The sequence below is a fragment of the Erythranthe guttata genome, chromosome 10, assembly GCF_056151865.1.
Source record: "Erythranthe guttata isolate IM_541 chromosome 10, IM_541, whole genome shotgun sequence".
Lineage (NCBI taxonomy): Eukaryota > Viridiplantae > Streptophyta > Magnoliopsida > Lamiales > Phrymaceae > Erythranthe > Erythranthe guttata.
This window is the reverse complement of record NC_142542.1, coordinates 12,057,147-12,069,534: the sequence shown is the minus strand read 5'-3', so window position 1 is coordinate 12,069,534 and position 12,388 is coordinate 12,057,147.

Genomic DNA, 12,388 nt, shown 5'->3' with positions numbered 1-12,388 from the left:
ACATTCATTACATTGTATTTTCTTGTAAAAAAGGAAAATAAATAAGTTATAAATAAGAGAACTTATGAATGTGTAAGTGGTAAATCATCAAAGTGATGAACAACCAAGATACAACAAGATGGCAAAGAAAATCGATACATTTGATTTTGATTTGATTTTATAACTTATGAGTTATAAAATGAAGGAAGGATGATAAATGATATTGGAAGAATGTATGTGAAAGTTAGTTTGTCTTCTTCCAAATAGTAAACCATTAAGGTTTAGATGGAGTATTCAAAAGAAGGATTAAAAGGGTGGTCATATAAAGCTAAATTAGTAGTTATGGAGTTTTTTGATTATTTATAACAAGATATTGGAATCCGTTAAGTCATTCTAAAGTAATATTTGATACAATTGTGTTTTCAAATTCTCGTAATAACTTGTGTGACCAGTGTGTTGTTTATATTAAAAGCACATGGAAGTATATGTCTATAGAAGACATTATAATCATGAGATAGTGATCATGATATGATTTTGAACGTTGAGAAAATATTGAAAAAAAATAAAAATTAAATATTTGATTTGAAAGACGAGGGTCTTGACGATGTAATCTTATAGATTAAATTCACTGAGACAAATACAATGTTATTGAAAGTCTCATGTTGAGACACTACTAGAAAATTGATCTAGTTGTCTAAAGACCAAGTCTTTACTTTTCCAAAAATAATGATGAACAGTGGTTCAATTACAAATATTTTTTGGATAGTTTGGCAGCATAGTGGATTGCAAACTAGCAAATAGGTAATCCCAAAATAAATAACCATTCAATGATATTTATTATAAGGGTTCTTAGGTAATTAAGTATCGCCTTTAAATGGATTACATTAAAGAAAATATCCAATTGTATTAAGAAAGTACATTGGATACATGAGTCCACTAAGATTATGTATCTTGGAAATCCTCAAAGGTGGAATTCGATTATATAACTTGAGATAAAGTTAGAAAAGAAGTTGAATAAACTTCATAAAGAGGATGTTTTATGTTGGACTAAGTTGGTGCCTGCAATTATGAATAAATTGTGATATCAAATCGGTTACGATAAGGGAACTAACGACGTGTATAATGACAAGTATCAACATATTCGTCGTACACATAAGACCATTAGGCAACTGATCTCAAAATAAATAATTAATATAGATTATGAAAATCAATGGTTAATAGCGGATCCGCAACTAAAAGTCAACTAAGGAGATCAAACATATTGCATGTCTAGGGCAGAATAAAACCCACAAATTAAGATTTTGTAAAGTGGCCGGTAACCCAACCATGATGACTGGAGATACCAAAAACTGGTTCAAAAGGGACAACTAAGCTATGAAAATTGAGTGATGCACTAAAGAGTATATATTCCTATGGAATTATATATTTCCAACTCATTCCCGTGATAACATTTAGTGTTGCCTGCAGAGAGGGTAAAGGATAAGCGAAAGCTTTTAATGATTCCAAAACCTTGACAAAAGTTGAGGTATTGGCAGGATACCTTTAATCGGACATCACGTATCTATGTGTAGAAGTGTGGGCCGCACCAAATGAATATTCATTATGCTTTTGTATCTACATTAATGATATAAATAATTTTATCCTAAATGCAATAAAGTGAGATCGTATGTGCTAATTATTTGAATAAATTTATCATAAACTGATTGATAATAAGTGTTATACTTTTAATAGGACATCACCTATCTAAGTGTAGAAGTGTAACGTTCGTGTACTCAGGATTTTGAGTGCTCATATTCCGAGTTTAGCCGTTGTATATTGGGAGACGATTGTCAAATAACCGTAAGCACCGTAGCGGGGCAATATCGTCTTAAGGAAAGATTTTTCTCGCCTCCACTAATTTTTTCGTATTTTCACTAACTAATTAGTTCGACCATTTTACTAAATTTACTACCCGCTTTCTATACGGCGGAACAACAATATTAATATTAAATGATATATTTCACTAATAGGTTAAGCTTTTGGTTGAGGTGGCGACTTCACATGGTATCAGAGTCAGACCAAATGAAACGGTCTTGAGTTTGAATCCCACAACCACACATTTCAAATATTTCAAGTGCAATGCTTCAAATATGATTCGCCTGTACTTGAGGTCATTGAACACGTATTGGATATATTAATATTAAATGATACATATCACTATCAACTTAAACTTTGGTTAATGCGGTCATTCAACAATCCGCAGCTGAGACATGGATGTTCTACGTAACCTAGTTGGGAGTGTCTAGGGTCCGAGAGGCATTGTACTTCTCGGACCTAAACGATTGAAAATCTACCAACAAAAATGTGCCACGTAAGATAAGTACGAACCCCATAAAAAAAGTACGACATATGGGTTATAACTAAAATTACATAAATACCCTTAAAACTAAAACTTAATTAAAAACTAATAATTATAATTAATAACTAGTAACTAAGATTTGATTAGATATATAAATAATAATTATAATAAAACTATAACCTAATCGTCTATTAAATCTTTCTTTAAGAAATAACAATTTATATTCGTCGTCTTCTTCATATTACTGTAAAGCCCTAATCACCCATCTTTCTTTCTTATGTTTTTCTCCACCTCTCTTTTTTATCATCAACGGTTTCTCTTTCTTCTTTTCTTCTTTTTTTTTTTTTTTTTTTTTTTAGCATTCTAGAAGTACTATAATGTAAATACTAATAAAAGAAATATATATCTCAAATAGGAAAAATTGCATTCAGTCATAACAATCCTTCAAAATCTCCAAAGATAATAATAAATTCTGAGGCACAACAAAATTGAATTTAAGAAACAGAAGAAAAAAAAAATCATTCTTCTTCCTCTATTTCGACCCTTCTTCTTCATCATCAGTCATTACCACCAATAAGCAACATGCATTGTATATTTCTTCATCATCGTCCATATTATTATAATTCAAATTGGACCTTATTTCCATATTGTTATAATTTGTCCATATTCAAAATTATAAAAGTAATATTTATAAATATTGCTCTTACTGTGAGATTGATTTAGAAAAACTATTACACTAAGCTATAAGTTATAAACAAGCAATTTCTGCAACACTATGATACGAACCATCCCCAAATCTCCTAAGATTCAATTTGTCCTAAACCAAAATTAGAATTCAATAAGATATCTTCAATGTAACCCATCAAAATTTTCTTCCGCTAAATTAATAAAATAAAATTTTAATTACAAATTAGGAAAAAAAATATATATTAATTTAAAATTTAACCCATGTAACACTAAACCTAAAAACTCAGCTCCTCCTCCATCACAATTTTCACTTCCGGCACAAAACGTTTGAAACGACAATTCGATGGGGTAAGAGTGAGGGTGATGGTGAGGATGGGCTGTTTCTCCGCCACCAATGATTGGACCGAAGAGGACCGAAGAACTGTGCTGTTGTGGAAGAAAAGTGTGTGATTTAGAAATAAGAATGATAAGTTTGAATTATTTTTCATTTTGGTCATAATTTAATTAATGATTTAAGGGTAATAAAGTAATTTAAATAGAGTACGAAGTGAGTACGATATGTGTACAATCTATTTTTGCTAGGTTCGTACTTTAATTTATAGATTCCTAGGGTCATACTGTATCGTACTAGGCCGTACTTAAAATCAACGATTATAATTATTTACGTAATATTTTTAACGCACCAGATTCAACCGTTTAGGTGCGAGAAGTACAATACCTCTCGGACCCTAGACAACCCCATTTGAGATAGCATCTCACTAGCTTACATAATGTGGAAGAAGCCCAAGCTTTTTTTTTTTATTTTTTTTTTATGTTATTTAGTAAAATCCATTAGTTCTGATACGAACACAAATAATTAGCTTATACCATTTTCACCCTTTCAAACTCTAATTAGGGTTTGTTTTATCTTTATTTTATTTTGATTATTATTATTTTTATTTATTTATGAAAAAAAATTCAAAAAAATTATTATTATTATTATTTTATTTTCTAACTGTGGGCTAGGTAGTCGGAGCCTCGCGTAGCTGACTCAGTATTAGTTAAATCAATTAGTTGACATTTTTTTTTCTTTTATCTTATTCTTTTTTAACTTTTTTATGTGGCGGCGGATCGTCAGAGGTTCGTTTAATTAATTGACTCTTCATTAGTTAACATCAGAATTAGTTGATATTCCAATAATTTTTTGCGGGTCGTCGGAGCTCCGGTTAGCTAACTCAACATTAGTTAAGTTCAACATTAGTTGACATTGTTATGAAACTTGAAGGTGTGGGTGACCACCATTACTCACCATTACTCCCACCACTACTCCCCTCATTTACTCTCCATTATAGGCCCATAACTCCTTGTAACTCATGACCTTTCATGGTCTTACTTGTACTATATATAGTGCTTCATTGTATTGAGTTGGATACACAAGAAGAACAAGAGAATAATATATTTGTTTCTCTCTATATTACTATGTCAATTCATCTTTGCTTTGTTTTTCTTTATTAGTTTATTAATATGTTATCAACACGATTGTTCTATTTTCATTTTCGAGAAAAGATGATCCAAGGAAGATAATTCTTCTCAACATTAGAAGATAAAAAGGGAGTTGATTTCAAATATTTCATTGATGTTTTAAATTTATTAAATATTAATCATCTTAATTTTGTTGTAGGTGAATTTTCGTGCAATTCACGAGTCTGTACTTCGATGTCTGTTTTTGACCTGATATTGTCCGAATTTCTGAAAATTCAAAATACGAAACTTGTAGAATTTTCTGTTGGCTGTTCGGAACATTTTGAATCATCAAAATCGGATCTCTATCAAGAGAAATATACTTAAAATACTCAGCTCTGTCAGAGTTGTCCCTTGTGTGAATTTTGAACATGATGTTCTACAAACAAAAGGGACGATTAAAGGCCTAAAGCCTTAATTACATACGAGATTAGAAATCTCGATTGAGTATATTAAGTCTAAATGATGACTCTTGAACATTTGAGTTAGAGGGTATGCTCATTTATAGTACTATTCTTTCATGATCAATGTACTATAACAATTTTATTATATATTGAGACTTGACGCCCAAATCGAGCAGGTGCAATGAAGTGTCTCGAAGATTTGAGTGATATATTAAAGAAAAAAAAAGAAAAAAAATCTACTTGCTCTCTTGTTTATGCAACTTGAAAATCTCAATGAATCGAAAAGAACTCGAAGTTCATAAATTTTAGGCTCAAAACCTAGTTTAAATATGAAAGCTTGAAAGCTTATGTGGAGGCATATCAAATATAAAGGCTTGAGGCCTAGATTAAATTTGAAGACTCGAAGTCTCGATTGAATATATTAGACTCAAGGTCTAAGTGATGATACTCAAAATTGAATATTTGAGATAATGGGTATTTCCCACTCCATGTACTATTTTTTTTTTCCGATTAAGTACCAATTATAAAGGCTTGGCATAAAACGAGTACATAAATTCAAGGTATAAAACTCAATCCTTGATATTTGAATAATATATTGTACTCGAAAGAACGATTCAATTTGTGGTCCAATGATATATATGAAGATTTGAGTTGATTATAGTACTATTATTTTATGACAAATACTATATAATGATTTATATGAAGCCTTCTGGCTCAAATCGAGTACGTAATTTTAAGCAATAAAACTCAAATCTTGATATTATATATATATATAGGTACTCGAAAAGACTATTCATTTGTGATTCAATAATATGAGTCATATCACGCAATTTGAAATTATATATATTCGATAGTTCAAGAACAAACATAACTATAAGTTATGGATCATTGAAGTTGAAGATCCGTATATGTGTATTGGAAATACAAGCCAAGTATTTCATAATGAAAATGTGTCTAGAAGACACCGAGCAAAATATTTTTGTTTCATTTTCAAGAAACGAGTACTTAATTGGGGGTATGTGTCTTGAACACACAAGTAAAAGTAACATTACATCTAGTTACTTATGAAGAAGAAGAGAGATAGATATTTGATCCTCTCTATAATTTGTTCTCTTTAAATCTTGACTTGTTGTTTTGAAAACGACAAGTAAAATATTTCATATTCATATATGTGTCTTGAAGATACATATAATGACGAATTGTAAGACAAAATATTTTCTAATTTATGGATCTATATTATGATCATGAAGTAACAACTTAAAAACTCAAGTTGCACTCGTAATAGCAAAATAAAGATTTTTAATAGCATATCTTACTATAATACGAGTTGTGAGCTAATACAAAACTCGTTCAATTGTTGTTATTTTTTGAAAGTGAAAACAACAATATTAAAAAATTCAAAGAGATATGTTGACATGAAAAGCTATCATGGTGCTAAAACTTATTTACTATAAATTTTATCTCATCATTACAAGTGGAAGAGAGGTGTGAAATATGAAAAATGATTGGTCATATTTATTTTATGAGAAAGCATGTTGATAAGCTTTATCAAGCACCAATAGAAGAGCAAAAGAAATCGCGTTGATTTTGGTGTCACATTATTGACCAATTCAATTAAAGATTTTGAATCACAAAAGTTTAGTGATGCAAATTTCATTCAAAATCCATATCTATGGATGTATGCGCATGGTTTTTTATACTTGGTCTAGATGAGATGACATGAAATTTCAAACCAAACGATAAAAAGTGGGATCTCATTTTCTTGTTAAAATTTGAAACATCTGCATATTCTGATTTTCAAAAATTTACAGTTTAGTCCTTCAAAAATTTCAAAAATTTCATTTGACTTCCCTAGATTTAAAATTTTGAGATTCGGTCCAAATGTTTTTCAGAATATGCAGCTCGTTCCTTTCATCATCCACAATTATGAATCTATTTCAACATTTTCAGTTTTCACTGATTTTTTTAAAACTGCAGCCTTGTTCCTGAAGTTAAAATATTACAGTTTGGTCCCTAAATTTTTAAAATTTACAATTTTGTCCCTGAATTTTCAAAGTTGTGAAATTTGACCATTTATGTTCAGAATCTATTAGATTCTCAAACGAAGTTATATAGAACCACATAACATGATATCATGTGGTTTTTTTATTTTTTATACTATGCAAGATTTTGCACCCCTAATGGGAGATATTTCTATGGCATACATTGTCAATTGTCATTTTAATGAGACAATTTTTCCGCCGTTAAGGGGGAGATAAGAAGCCGGTTCTTGTATAACGGCGTGAATTATACGAAATGATATTTGTCTCATCTAAATTTGTGCATGGAAGTATTTAAGCACAAAAGAAAAAAGAATTCATTTGCAACAATTTTAATGTGTAAAATGCTAGATGCATTTATCGACAAAATAGCAACTTGATATTATAATATATGTTGCAAATGAGTGCAAGAAAAAATGTCTAAGAAGGACACATTGCACATTAGATTTTGCCATGAAAGGCTTAATAAACGAATGTCATCGAAGGACAAACCTCACATTGTGATTGCATCGTGAATCCCTAAATGGGTGAAAAATGATTATGGTACACAACTAACCAATCTTAATTTATGCATATTATAAGAGGGGGAGGTATATATGTTGGTTCGAATGATTAACACACTTATAAGTGGTGTGAATACCGTTCAATTAAAGTCTACTAGCGCTAGTAGCATCGTACTATCATCCTATTACTTATCTCATTCGATGAAAGGATTCGTCTTAAAGACAATGTTGGGGGACGCCTAAACCAATATCCATTACTGCGATTTGGGAAATTTTTGCCAGCTATGATGGCATAAATAAAATAAATATTTGGATGAGAAAATCATCGATGATATGGTAGCTACCGAGATCATTTTAAATTGAACCATTATATGTGCCAATAAAGAGTTGATTGGCAAATAAATCATGGTTAGCTTCTTCTCTAAGTGAATAGAGAAGCATTTGAGACTTTTAGTTCTCAATTTTGTTGTTGTACCGATATAATATTTGAAAATTCTTTTTGAATGAATATTCATGTACCAAATTGAATTTGTTTATATTGAGTTTGAAAGTGGAAAAGTAGTCCTCAATACTCCCTCCACATTGTGAAACTCAAAAGCGCGCGTTTTGTCCATGTAGGACATTTTTATTGAAATAAATAATGAGCTCAAGCACATAAAGTATTATGAAAACTTTATTGATGCAAGAAAATTCTCTATAAGAGAAAAATACATGGTACATGAAAAGATATGGATCTCTACAAGAGATCGTACCCACAAAGGCTACAATCCCCATTTATATGAATATAATTCTCTAAGGAGAATCCGGTACCGGAAAGTGAAATAGTGAGCTCTTGATTGATTATAAAGAAATATGGGGAGTACGAAGGATGTTATCTAATAACTATATGTACAATTATTTTTATAATCTGAAGAGCTTGAAGCTTGTACATTTTAATAGATGTCGACATCCAATTGGTCATTAGTATATGCATTCACAAATGCAATTGACCATGATTATTTGAAATTATTGATTACATGAATTGTACATTGACTTGCGGTCATTACACATAAAGTTGTAAAAGCCTTTAGTGCAAAAGTGAGTAAAATTATTGCGGTTCATTTGAATACCTTTTGAAAATATATTTATATGATGCAATCACTTTATGATGGTATTCAAAATACTTGGCACGCATCATATGGATGCAATTACCGCATATCTATATGGATGATAAAATTAATGGATAATTGATAATACGTTGTGCATATAATAAGAGGTTTCGTGAGTCGTACTCTAGAAATGATCCATTTACATATTATCTTCAAAATATGGTACATTCACATCAGTGAATACCTTGTCAAATATCAAATAATATGACTTACCATTATCATGGTATAGATGTGAATGACCTAAATTTTGTGGATACTCACGAAGAGCTCACAAAGATGGTCAATTATTTGGTGACATAATTTGAGATGAAAAATATTGGAAGGGCAAAATGCATCTCGAAAAGAAGATCATCAAACGAAATGTATCCATTAATACAAATAAGAAATGGATAAGACTCATCTATTGAATGATATTATGTGTGTCCAAGTTTTTATTCCAATAAATTATCATATTCATATATCGGAGTATTGCCAACTACTTCACCGAGAAGATGATTAAAAGTCATATGTCGGAATCAGGGGGAGCATGAGCACTACTTATAACAACACAGTACTCTTTTCTCCTTTGATTAGGTTTTGTCCCAATTGGTTTTCCGAACAAGGTTTTTAACGAGTTATATTCCATAGATGGTGGACATCCAAGGGGGAGCATTATGAAACTTAAAGGTGTGGATGACCACCATTACTCCCACCACTACTCCCACCATTTACTCACCATTATAGGCTCATAACTCCTTGTAACTCATGACCTTTTATGGTCTTACTTATACCTCCATTGTGTTGAGTTGGATACACAAGAAGAACAAGAGAATAATATATTTGTTTCTCTCTATATTACTATGTCAATTCATCTTAGCTTTGTTTTTCTCTTTATTAGTTTCTTAATAGACATTTGACATTCCACTTTTTTTTATCTTTTATCTTTTATCTTTTTTTTTTTTTTTTTTTTTTTTTTTTTTTTTTTTAATTTGTTACCGGTGGTGGGTCGTCGGAGCTCTAGTTAACTGACTCAACGTTAGTTAATTTCAACATTGCTTAATTTCGATATTAACTGACATATCATTCTTTTTCCCGACAGCGGGTCGTCAAAGCTCTGATTAGTTGACTTCAGGGGCGAACCCATGGGATTTTGGGTGGGGGCCTAGTAGGGGTGTGCACGGGTCGGTACGGTTCGGTTTTTGCAATAAACCAAACACATACCGATAATATCGGTTTTTCATATTTTAAAACCGTGTATGTCGGTTTTTTTCGGTTCGGTACTAATCGGTTTTTCGGTTTTCGATAAACGGTATCCGTATTAATTCGGTTTATTTTCGCTTTCGGTTTCGTTACCGGTTCGATTCGGTTCGGTATAAAACCGATATTTGATTAACGGTGAATTTAGACTTCTATCACATTTCTTTGAGAAAATTAACAAGTAACAATCCAAAATTAACTAATAAAACAAATTTACTGCCATTAAAAAACAAAACTTTGCTGCCATAAAAAAACGTAATGAGATTAACTAATAAACATAATGTCATCAATGTCATCTTCAAAAAATAAACTTCTTGCCCAATCACAAAAGAAGTCCAACTACATCAAAAGAATAAGTATGAATATGGCCACATTGATTACCAAAAAAATTTACCGATTTTTACTATCTATCAAACGACCTAGTTTTGTATTCCCAAATCGGTTCGGTTCAGTAAATCGGTTCGGCAAATTTTCTTTTCTCCATACACATACCGATTTGTTCGGTTTTTCAAAAAATATTTACCGTGTATGCGGTTTTAAGTCGGGACGGTGTATATCGGCTCGGTTTTTTCGGTTTTCGGTTCGGTTTTTCGGTTTCTCGGTTTTTATGCTCACCCCTAGGGCCTAGAAATATTTTTATAGTCTAAAAGTGTATAAAATTTTAACTTTGGGGAGCTAAAGTACATAAACTAATAGATAAAAATAACACTCTAATATTAAAAAGGGCTAAATACAGTTTGCACCCTTAAACTATAAGGGTGGTAACACTTACCCCCTTAAAGTTACAAATGTAACACTTACCCCCCTCATTAATGAATTTAAAGATATAACTTTGACTTTGAATGATGTGGCATTTTTTCTTCCCAAATTGTCCTTCTAGCCATTAATGAATATGTAATAATAAAAAATTCGGCAACTTTGCCAAAACTTAATTTTATTATTTCAATATTGTAAATTTATGAATGAAAAAAATTGAATTTTAGTTTATTTTTGTTTTACCTTGTGTTCATTTGTAGCTAATAAAAAGTTAACCATTATTCGAATTTTAATTATAATTTTATAGTTTATATAGTTATTTTAATGCGTATATGACTCTAATATAATCATCTCACTTTTTACTTTGAGAATCACAAAATGTATTCAAAAGTTAATAAGAAATTATAATTTAAACGTCTAAATATTTAAATATTATTTTATTAAAATTTATATTTAAGTAAAATAAATTTTCAAATCAATAATTATTATAAAAAAATTGGCCATTTAAGTCTTGAATATTTTTTTCTTGCGAATGTTTAACGTATTTTATATTAAAATATTGAGATTTTTATTTATATTAGGGTCTATAGTAATTAAAATGTGGAATTAAACATAAATCAAAATATTTTTTTAATAATTATTATATTTTACAAATTTTAGTTTTTGATATATTATTGAAAATATTTTATTATATATGCATCAATATAATACCTAGAAGGACAATTTGGGAAGAAAAAATGCCACATCATTCAAAGTCAAAGTTTATCATTAAATTCATTAATGAGGGGGGTAAGTGTTATATTTGTAACTTTAAGGGGGTAAGTGTTACCACCCCTATAGTTTAAGGGTGCAAAGTGTATTTCTGCAGGGACGGGGCCGCCCCTGGTTGACTTGCACTAGCAGATTACGTATTAATTAGCGGGACATAATCTTGGTCCCCCCTCCATAATCCCTTTGGTTGCGCTCGACGACGAAAATCCAACCAACATATTTTTGCAAGTAGCTTCTAATGTGCCGAGTGCCATCCACTGGTTGAAGCCGACCTCTATCGACACCTGAAATTCCAAAGGTAAGCCTTTCAGCGAACGATGCAATAATGTGTTTGCAGTTGCATTAAAATAATTCGTCTTCATGTTTTTTGCAGATGACGATGATGATGATGGTGTAACAATATTTGTTCTGGACCATTTATCGTCCCACGTAAACCGAAAGAAAACGTCCAAATCATCGTATTTGAATTTATGATACTGTCCGGGAGAGAAAGACAAGCCTATATTCCACTGCGCCGCAAAATATTCAGAAGAATCGTTGTTGACTAAAACCGTAACCCCTTCAACTTTGAAAATCGGATATCCATGTAACATATGGTCAACCATAACGAACGTCATCACCAAAGAAAATAAAATTAGAAATAATGCAGAGGCACCGAGCGCCAACTTCACTTGATCACAATATAATGATTGAGAAGATGAGTGAGAGGCGTCGCCGACACCATCGGAGTACAAAGAGAAGGCAGATGGCGGCGGTGCGGCGGCGGCACGAGTGGCGGAGATTGGGGGATGCATGTGGTGCTGTTGGGTAGCCGTATGGGACCGGTATTCCGATGCTGACTTGTTGATTCATGGTTATTGCAAAAGTTTCCAACAAATTAAATACCAAATTTGCGCACACAAGGTTTAATTTTAATGAGGCGTTATGATTTCTGTCAATATATTATAAGGGGACCCGATTATGACTAGTATTCCTATTGAAACACAAAAACGTACTTATATTTAATTATCGACTCCATTCTGCACTA